Genomic DNA, 10,768 nt, shown 5'->3' with positions numbered 1-10,768 from the left:
TCAAGTCTTGTCTGACCCATAGTGATGTTATGGATGTATCTCTCCCAGAACACCCCACCTCCATGGCAATCATTCTGGTAAGTGTATCCATAGAGTTTTCTTGGTAAACACACAGAAGCGGTTTACCATTGCCTCGTTTCACACAGTAAACTTGAGTCTCCACTCTTGACTTTGTTCCACGCCACTGTTGCCCAGTACAGGTGGGTTTTGACTTGTAGCAGATTGCCTTCCACTCACTAGCCACTGCCCAAGCTAGGAATGGAATGGGTATGCCTCTGCCTGACTCTCCCTCCCACAGTCGGGACTGGTAGAGTACTGGAAACTCTCCAGGTGTGACTCTGAGAGGGGTCCTCTAGATTGTAATCTCATTGTAAACTCTTAGTGCTCTCCCAAGTGCTTAGTACAGTGCTCTGCACACAGTAAGTGCTCAGTAAATACAATTAACTAACTCACTGACTGACTCAGCGTTTAAGAAAAACCATAAAGAACAAATAGCAGACCCTCTGTATTCTAATCAGCATGGCCCAGTGGATACAGCACGGGCTTGGGAGTCAGAAGTACCTGAGTTCTAATCCCAGCACGGCCACTTATCTGCTGTATGACCTTGGGCAAGTCACTTCACTTCTCTGGGCCGCATTTACCTTATCTGGACTTTGAGCCCTATTTGGGACAGGGATTGTGTCCCTGACTAGCTTGTATCTACCCCAGTGCTTAGAACAGTACTTGGCACATAGTAAGCACTTAACAAATACCATCATAATCATCACTATAATTATCAATGTTATTCTAAATTCACCTCTCCCAGCTGGCACCATACCATTCACTGTGCCAGGTGAAGGTTTCTGACTGCAGAACGATCTAGTGCATTCCACAAGATGAACCAACTCGGTAGAAGCTGCGGAGATTAGATGGCTAAAGGGGTTGGCCACGACCGCAGGGGCTACAGAGGCTGCTGGGTTATTGGAACCCAGCTCAATTTTGCCACTTGGCTGGGATCACTTTGGCCCAAATCAATACCAAATATAAAACAATCTTTGTGTACACTTCAAAGTCAATCCCACATATGTGTGCACTTCAAAGTAGACTGTGCAGCTATTCCCTGCCAACTCTCTTGCTGCACTCTGTGTGAGACAACACCACTGGCAAGGTCAACAGAGTACAAGTGGCCTGGACTGACCACCACCATTCCATCCATCGTTTGGTTTATTGGCCCCCAAATTCCAAGACCATAGTTTTGTGGTCATTCCTTTTTTTAATCTAAGTGCTTACTATGTGCCAGGCACTGTATCTATGGGGTAGATGCAAGATAATCAGGTTATTGATTTATTGATTTATGTATATTAACATCTATCTCCCCCTCTAGACTGTGAGCTCACTGTGGGAAGGGAATATGTCTGTTTGTTGTTGCATTGTACTCTCCCAAACACTTAGTACAGTGCTTTGCACACATATATATGAGTAAATGAATGAAGGTTGGATACAGTTCCTGTCCCAGATGGGGCTCACAGTCTTAATTCTCATTTTATAGATAACTGAGGCACAGAGAAGTGAAGTGACTTGCCCAAGGTCACCCAGCCAACAAGTGGCAGAGGTAGATTAGAACCCAGGTCCTTCTGACTCTGAATTCTTGATGTGAGATGCTCTCATCCTCATCCTCATCATCACCATCATCATCACGCAAGATGACTCAGGGATCTGCAGATGCTGACTAATCATCTGGACGAATTGGAAGAGGTTGTTTCTCTAAGCGGTTAGCACAGTGCTCTGCACACTGTAAGCACTCAATACATTGATCGATGGATTGATTCTCTGTTGGGGCAGTCGAACCAATTTTCCCAACCCACACTCTGTCAGGAAGCTCAGGACTGAAATGCAAAACCTCTATCAGAACTGGCTTTCACCCAAGCGGTTCTTCTCACACATTCGTGGCCCCGATGCTCTCACTCTCTAGCTATTACCGAGAAAGAGACCAGCAGGGAAAACATGGGCCATATGGGGAGATGCATCGGATTTACATTTTCCCTCCGTCGCTTGATTCATATATTCTACATGTCTAATTTGGAGGAAACAAACATCTTGTGTTTGCCCCTCCTTACCTGCTTTGTTTCCCACACAAATCTTCCATTTACCCCAATTCATTATGCTGTTCGCTTCTCTCCACCACCTACGTCATCAAAGCCTCAGGGCCACTGAAAGATTCGAAGGGATGGTTGATTTTTATAAATTTTTAATCACCTGCCAAGGATAATTCAAACCTTACCTAGAAGTAGTTCATGCAGCACGTTTGGTGGCTGTATAAATATTGATGGAATTTAGAAGTTTCAGGGTGTGTAATTGAGGTTAAAAGTAAATAGCTTTTCATGGAGCGGAAAGAACTTAATAATGTATTAAGGACAAAACAATAACAATAATTTGGCCCAGAGCTAATTCCTCTCTTCTTGCCCTTCTGTGCTGTCGAGGCAATTGCATCTCTATCCTTGGGTACCTAGTATTCAGTCCACCCTATGCCCCAGAGCACTTATGTACATAATAATAATTATGGTATTTGTGAAGTGTTTACTATGTGCCAGGTGCTGTACTAAGCACTGGGGTAGATACAAGCAAATCGGGCTGGACATAACCATCATTTATTCATTTCTATTAATGTCTGTCTCCTCTTCTAGATTGGAAACTCCTAGCAGTCAGGGAACAGGTCTTCCTACTCTATTATAATCTACTCTTCCAAGTGCTCAGTACAGTGTTCTGCACACAGTAAGTGCTCAATAAATACCATTGATTGATTGATTGATTCTCTTCTCTTTGCTAACAGATGGATCAGCATTGAGGAAAATAATCTAAGTTTTCAAATTTTCTCACTTTCCTCCTGGACCTCCCACTACGGCTTGAGTATGGACCTGGGAGTTAGAAGTTCATGCGTTCTAATCCCAGATCTGCCACTTGTCTGCTAGGTGACCTTGGGCAAGTTGCTTCACTTCTCAGTTTCCTCATCTGGAAAATGGGGATTGAAACTGTCAGGCACACATGGGACAAGGGACTGTGCCCGACTCTATTTGCTTGTATCTACCCCAGTGCTTAGTACAGTGCGTGTCACATAGCAAGTGCTTAACAAATACCATATTTATTATTATTATTATTATTATTATTATTACTCTGGTGCGAAGAGTTGATTTTTTCTGTTAGCGGTTCCTCTCACCCAGAGCCCTTGGACTCTGATTTGTCCTAGGCATCCCAATGGTCCAATCGCTTCTAACGATATCACTTATACGCTGACATTACTCCTATCTGTCATTTCCTTTAATGCCTGTCTCCCCCTCTAAACTGTAAGCTCCTTGTGGGCAGGGATCTTATCTACCAACTCTATTGTACTGTACTACTACTACTACTAATAATAATACTAGTATTTGTTAAGTGCTTACTATGTGCCAAACACTGTTGTAAGTGCTGGGGTAGATACAAGTTAATTAGATTGTCCCACATGGGGTTCAGTCTTAATCCCCATTTTATAGGTGAAGTAACAGAGAAGTTAAGTGGCTTGCCCAATGTCACACAGCAGACAAGTGGCGGAGGCAGGATTAGAGCCCACGTCTCTGACTCCCAAGGCTGTGCTCTTTCCACTAAACCAGTACAGTGCTCTGCACACAGTGCTCTGCTCAAATACCACTGATTGATTGATTTATTGCTTGTCTAGGCCACGCTGCTTGTCTTGTTGCTTTCTGCTTGGCCATGCTGCTTGTCCTCTAAACTGTAAGCTCACTGTGGGTAGGGAATGTGTCTGTTTATTGTTGTACTGTATTCTCCCAAGTGCTTAATACAGTGTTCTGCATACAGTAAGTGCTCAGGAAATACGATTGACTAACTCCTCTTCCCATGAAGCCCTGTTGCCAGATGGATAGAACTTCAAGGTGGTAAAACACTGGCTCTGTTTAGGTGGTTGCAGTATTTCAAACAGTGTGGCCTAGTAGAAAAAGCACAGGTCTGGGAGTTAAGGAACCTGGGTTCTAATTCCAGCTACTCCACTTTGTTGTTTGACCATAGGCAAGTCACTTAGCTTCTCTCTGCCTCAGTTTCTTCTTCTGTGAAATGGGAATTAAATACCAGTTCTACCTCCCATCTCACCTGTGAACCCCATGGGAGACAGGACTTGTATTCTACCCCAGCTCTCAGTACAGGGCTTAACAAATACCACAATTATTATTATTATTATTATTATTATTATTATTATTATTGTTAAAGCACATGTATGCCTTTAAAGAGCAGTACATTCCTTTTGCCTCCTAGGCCCAGTCCCTGATTCTGAACCTGTGAAAAAGAAAGCCTCCAGTAGAAATCTTGGCTGAATCATCTTTCCATGTTTCCCATTGCTGGGCTTCTGCTATTTGTCCTTTATGGTTTTTGTTAAGTGCTTACTGCCTCAGTCAGTCATATTTATTGAGCGCTTACTGTGTGCAGAGCACTGTACTAAGCTCTTGGGAGAGTGCAATACAACAATAATCAGACACATTCCCTGCCTACAGTGAGCTTACAGTGTAGCGGGGGAGAAGCACCATTCTAAGTGCTGGGGTAGATAAAAGATAATGAGGCTGGACACAGTTCCTGTCCCACAATAGGGCTTGCAGTCTTAATCCCATTTTACTGATGAGGGAACTGAGAAACAGAGACATAAAGTGACCTGCGCAAGGTCACACAGCAGACAAGTGGCAAAGCAGGGATTACAACCCAGGTCCTCTGGCTCCCAGGCCCATGGTCTCTCCACTAGGCCATGCAATATATTTATTTATATTAGTGTCTGTCTCCCCAGCTGATATTGTAAACTCGTTATGGGCAGGGAATGTGTCTGTTTATTGTTATATTGTGCTCTCCCAAGCATTTAGTACAGTTCTTGGCACACAGTAAGTGCTAAATAAATATTACTGAATGAAAGAATGAATGAGAGAGGAAAAATAGATGTCACTCAGTGATCAGAGGGCTAGAGTGACTCTCTAGGTCCTTTCAGTTTCAAATTTTCATTCCCTCCATCTTCTCTGTGATTACATGGATAATATGTATTTAATGAATTGTAATTCATAGAGAATTCATTTTATTCTGCCCGAGCTGCCTTTGTTTGGGGATTCTGTGGTATTATTATTTCCCTGGGCAAGGGAGCAGGCGTGTCTGGAGCAGTAGCCAGGGCAAGTTTGCGGGGGAATCAAAGTCAGATAGAAAACAGAGGTGGTTTATTCCCAAATCATCCTTCACCGGGAAGGGAGGTGAACAAGAAGTTTACTTCTTGGAGGTGGTGCTCTGGAACAGTGTCTGCACTGTTGAAATCCAGATGGATGCTGAGCAGGAGCAGAAGATGCAATGGCCGGAAATGAGTGCTCTAATGCCAATTGAAGAGGGAAAAGGAAAACTCACAGGGATTAGGGCATTTTTATGAAGTCCCTCATCTCTGATAGTGTTATTTTTAGAATGAAAGAACTGGCTCAACTGGGAAAGGGATCAAGGAGAAACTGTGAAGCCAGAGATAAAGAAATAGAGAGAGACAGAGACAAAAAGCAACAGAGAATAGAGGCAGGGGAATCACAGCCAGATACAAAGCAGAGAGAAAGAGAGACAGTCATTTCCACAGAAGTAGTGTGGCCTAGTAGAAAAACCACGGGCCTGGGATTTAGAGGACCTGGGTTCTAATCCTAGCTCTGCCCCTTGCTTGCTGTCTGATCTCGGGAAAGTTATTTAAGTTCTCTGGGCCACGGTTTCCTCATCTCTAAAATGGGGAGGGTCTGGGAGGGGCAGGACAGGAGGAAGGGGCTGGAGGGGCAAGGTGGGATGGGTTAGGAAGGGCTCCTAAGGGGAGTTAGTCCTTTCCACTGGCTTCAAAGTTATGTAGCTGCTGTCTCACTGTCACTTATCGGCCCTCTGTCCTCCAGTGCTTGCTTGCCTTTGCTCCCCTCCAAGCCTGGCTGTAGCCTACTCTTGTCTTCCCTTCCTCTGACCCTTTGCTCACCTTGTTTCTGGGTCCTAGAACCCCCAATCCTAACAGATCAATCATCAATCAATCGTATTCATTGAGCGCTTGCTGTATGCAGAGCACCATACTGAGTACAATACAAACAGAGCTATCAACCCCTCCACCCTCAACTCCCTCCTGAAATCTGATTTTCTTCAAAAAGCCTTCCCAGACTAATTATCAATATCATTTTATCCATCTTTCTCCCTCTCCTCTGTCCCTTTCCTGTTCTTCTCTTCCGGCCCCACCCACTTTAAAATTCTGCCTCTTCTCCAACCCCAGTTTTAACCTTTCGAGAATCTGGTCCCCTTAGTCAGTCCCCTGTTCCCCGACTGCTGGCCCTCCAAATCTGGCTCCTTTGTTCTTGATCAGTCAACCTAAACCCATTCACCCTCCTGAGATTTGGTAGAAAGGGCTTTCAGTGGTCAAAAGGAAGCTAATCAATGCAGCAGGAAGTGGATCATTTCCTCAGGAAATCCTTAGGGCCGCAAGAGAAATGCCAACAAAGACTACTCTAGAGAAAGTGCATTTTCTCCCTTCTTTTTTCTTCAAGAATAGTTGATGTTGGAAGATAAACAAATGGGCTGTGAAAGGCTCAATTTTGATCATGCTTCATAAAAGCAGGAACGAATGTTAAACGATATGTCCACTGTGACAGAAAACTCTGGTTGAATGACGATTTGAGTTGCCTTTGGATAACCGCATCTCTCCCGGAGCCTTCACATTTTAATATCTGATATTCTAGTTAACCCAGGTCTGCCACAGACATCATAATTAGGCAGTGGATAGCAAACAGCAATGCGGAATTTTATCTGTTCACTGGCACCGGGAATGCAGAAATAAGTGAAAGCTGAAGTGTCGATCTATTTCTGTCGAGACGCGGGATCCAAGTGTCCTGCTAAATTTGCTAATGGGAAACTGCGCCAACTCGCCTCCCAGCCATGTAACCTATAAAGAGTCAGAATTATTAAAGAGAATGCAGGGACCCCTACTTCCAGGGAGCTCTGTTTCTATGCATCATACCCTGAAATCTGTGGCAAGGGATGAGGAGAAATCTGTGCAAAGCCGAGGAAATCAAAGCAGGGCATTGGCCATTCATTCATTCATTCAATCGCATTTATTGAGTGCTTATTGTGTGCACAGAGCACTGTACTAAGCGCTTGGGAAGTATAAGTCGGACTCATAAGACGGCAAGAAGCACATGCCTGAAGTATTCAGTTCTGTCACCAGAAATAGATGATGATGATGTTAGGCGCTTACTACGTGCCAAGCACTGGGGGAATACAAGGTAATCAGGTTGTCCCACGAGGGGCTCACAGTCCTAATCCCCATTTGACAGATGAGGTAACTGAGGCACAGAGAAGTTAAGTGACTGCCCAAAGTCACACAGCATACAAGTGGCGGAGGCGGGTTTAGAACCCACAACCTCTGACTCCCAAGCCCAGGCTCTTTCCACTAAGCCACACTGCTTCTATAAGGATGATTGCGATGATGATGATGTTGATGGGGAGAGAGATACTGTGGTTGTTACTCTATAAATAGTGGTGAACCTGAAAGGTGAAATGAAATGGAAGTTGTTGGCAAACAGATCAGGAAAAAGAAAGAGAAACAAGAAATCCTGGGCAAGGCAAAAGAAACGGAAGAGTGGAATATTTGGTCCCAGGATGAGGTAAAGAGGATGAGCCTCTGTCATGGAAAGCCCGGTTGGCTAACCCTCTTGCTGCTATATCAGAATGGAAATGACTAGCAAGTGTTCTGAGGGAAACGGAAGGTGGTTCTGGATAGATTTTATATGGATACAGTGCCAGCTCTAGTGACACCAGTATACCAGCTATATGCACCACCTTTTTTTCGCTTCATCAAAGCAAGACTGAAAACTTTGAATTGGGCAGTGAATGCATTTGAGAGGTCATACTGTACACTGTAATGAGCTTTTACATTGTGCATCCACTGGGCACCTGGTCAGTGTCTCTAGACTTTGTAAATGAATTAGCGATTTCCTGTCATATTATCAGCGGGGACCAGTAAGATTGGTTGAAAGTGGAAACCATCAGGATCCAGAAAACCACTAATGAGGTGGTTTCTGGGTGCAGACGGGATGTAGTACAGGAGTAGCAGGAATGAATGGATTGACTTTGGAAAAGGAAGCGTTGTCTTTTCAGACTTCTAGTGAGCTTTAGGGTAGTCCCAAATGCATTTCCTGGGAAGTCATTTTGGCTCCTTGCAATCCCATGAGCCTTCACCTACAGCCCTGAGGCATCTCACTGATTTTCTTGTCTGCTAATTCCCCTTTGCCCTGCTTCTGAATCAATCATATTTTCTGAGTACTTACTATATGCAGAGGACTGTACTAAGTATTTAGAAAAGTATAGTACAACAGAATTAGCAGATATGTTCCCCTCCAATAATGAGCTTACAATCTAAAGGATGAACTCATTAATGCCTTCTGAACCCCCATTTTTATTTTGGAAGTGTAATTCAGATGTGAGATGCACTGATGGACTAGGAAAAGGAGAACCAATTCTGAAAACTAGAGACATACCTTTGGGAGATGGCAGGAAGCTTCACTGGTTCATCAAGCTGCAAACCCATTTGAATCATTATTATTATTTGTAGTAATAATAATAATAATGGTGGTATTTGTTAAGCGCTTACTATGTGCAAAGCACTATTCTAAGCTCTGGGAGATATAAAGTGATCAGGTTGTCCCACGTGGGGCTCACAGTCTTAATCCCCATTTTACAGATGAGGGGACTGAGGCACAGATAAATTAAGTGACACGCCCAAAGTCACACAGCCAACAAGTGGCGGAGCCGGGATTAGAAGCTATGACCTCTGACTCCCAAGCCCATGCTCTTTCCACTGAGTCACACAGTTTCCCTGATGGTATTTGTTAAGTGCTTACTATTTGTCACGCACTGTTCCAAGCGATGGGGTAGATACAAACTAATGAGGTTGGACAAAGTCCATGTCCCTTACAAGGCTCACAGCCTTAATCCCCATTTTACAGATGAGGTAACTGAGGCCCAGAGAAACGAAGTGACTTTCCCAAGGTCACACAGCAGACAAGTGCCAGAGCCAGGATTAGAAGCCAGGTCCTTCTGACTTCTAGGCCAAGCTGCTTCTCATGTTTGAAGTTACTCAAAGCCTCTCTGCCGGTACTGACAACTATCCAGTGGCCCAGCATAGATCACTCATCCCTGCATCCAGCCAAATACCTCTACCACCTGCTCGTGGCTTTCTCCCTGCCCAACTTCCTATGGGGAACAGGTTGAAGAATTGTTCCCTTCCTCTTGTTCCAAATCTATCGCTCTCAATCTTCTATATGTGCCCTCCCATACTGATTTGAGGAAGAAATAATCCTGTCTTTGCCCTGCTCACGTTGTCTGGGATTTTGTAACCTTTAGTCATGTGCCCTCTTGGTTTGCAACTTTCCAGACTGAAGACTTCAAAACTTTTCCATCCCCTCCACTGTGCCGATTGGTTGTCATCAACTATTCCTCTTTCCTACCTTTTTCTTTCTGGAATACCAGGGGCGAAGATTGGAATATGTGTCTGTTTATTGTTGAATTGTACTCTCCCAAGCACTTAGTATAGTGCTCTGCAAACATTAAGTGCTCAATGAACGTGATTGAATGAATGAATGGACAGGGTACGTATCCAGGCAAGCAGTGTGGCCTAGTGAGAAGAACACAGGTTTGGGAGTCAGAGGACCTGGATTCTAATCTGGGCTCTACCACTTACCTGCTGTGTGACCTTGGGCAAGTCACTTCATTTCTCTTTGCCTCAGTTATCTCATCTGGGAAATGGGGATTCAATACCTGTTCTCTCTCCTACTTAGACTGTTATTCCCATTTGGGACCTGATTATATCTACCCCAGAACTTAGTATAGCATTTGTTAAGTGCTGTGAGTGCAGTGGTTGATGGTTTTGGGCATTTCTTTTCTGAAGTTAGACCAACAATTTGCTCCCTAAAACACATGTCCTTTAATTTTAGAGAAGCAGGGTGGCTCAGTGGAATGAGCATGGCCTTTGGAGTCAGAGGTCATGGGTTCAAATCCTGACTCTGCCATTTGTCAGCTGAGTGACTTTGGGCAAGTCACTTAACTTCTCTGTGCCTCAGTTACCTCTTCTGTAAAATGGGGATTAAGATTGTGAGCCCCCTTGGGACAACCTGATCACCTTGTAACCTCCCCAGCACTTAGAACAGTGCATTGCTAATGGTAAGCGCTTAATAAATGCCATCATTACTATTATAGTGCTTGGAAAATGGTAAGTGCTTAACAAGCACCACAGTTATTATTATTATTATCATCATCATCATCACTGTTATCCTCCCAAGATTGTTCAGGTACTCTCTTGGGTTACGAACACATAGCTAGCATTTAACAATCAATCGATTGTATTTATTGAGCACTTACTGTATGCAGAGCACTTTAGTAAGCCATTGGAAGAGTACAATTCAAGAGAATTGGTAGAACGTTCCAGGGCCACAACAAGCTTACAGCCTAGAGGGTATTTGGGTAAAGATTTCCATAGCTACAGCTGTTGTACAAATGAAGCTCAAATCAGATTGAGGAATGTATAGCTATCTCTGATCTACTGTTCTTAATTTAAACCTGAAAGTTCCCACTGTGCAATGTAATAGTAATAGTAGTAGTAATAATAATAATGATAAAAATAATAATATTTGTTGAGTATTTGCTGTGTGTTCTAAGTGCTGAAGTCCTGGAATAGATACAAGTTAATCAGGCCAGACACGGTTCCTGTCCCAAACAGCCC

The 10,768-nt window shown here is 43.8% G+C and overlaps 1 non-coding gene across 1 annotated transcript; it reads right to left on the bottom strand.

The window, feature by feature from the left end:
* Positions 1-210: 210 nt before the first annotated feature.
* Positions 211-348, bottom strand: LOC119944198. Its single transcript, XR_005455698.1, has one exon. It is a non-coding gene; the product is annotated as a small nucleolar RNA SNORA7 (small nucleolar RNA).
* Between the last annotated feature and the right edge of the window lie 10,420 nt (positions 349-10,768).

Source organism: Tachyglossus aculeatus, chromosome 22 (assembly GCF_015852505.1).
Source record: "Tachyglossus aculeatus isolate mTacAcu1 chromosome 22, mTacAcu1.pri, whole genome shotgun sequence".
Classification (NCBI taxonomy): domain Eukaryota; kingdom Metazoa; phylum Chordata; class Mammalia; order Monotremata; family Tachyglossidae; genus Tachyglossus; species Tachyglossus aculeatus.
Note: the sequence above shows the minus strand (reverse complement) of the source record. Positions and strands in the feature narration are given on the sequence as shown.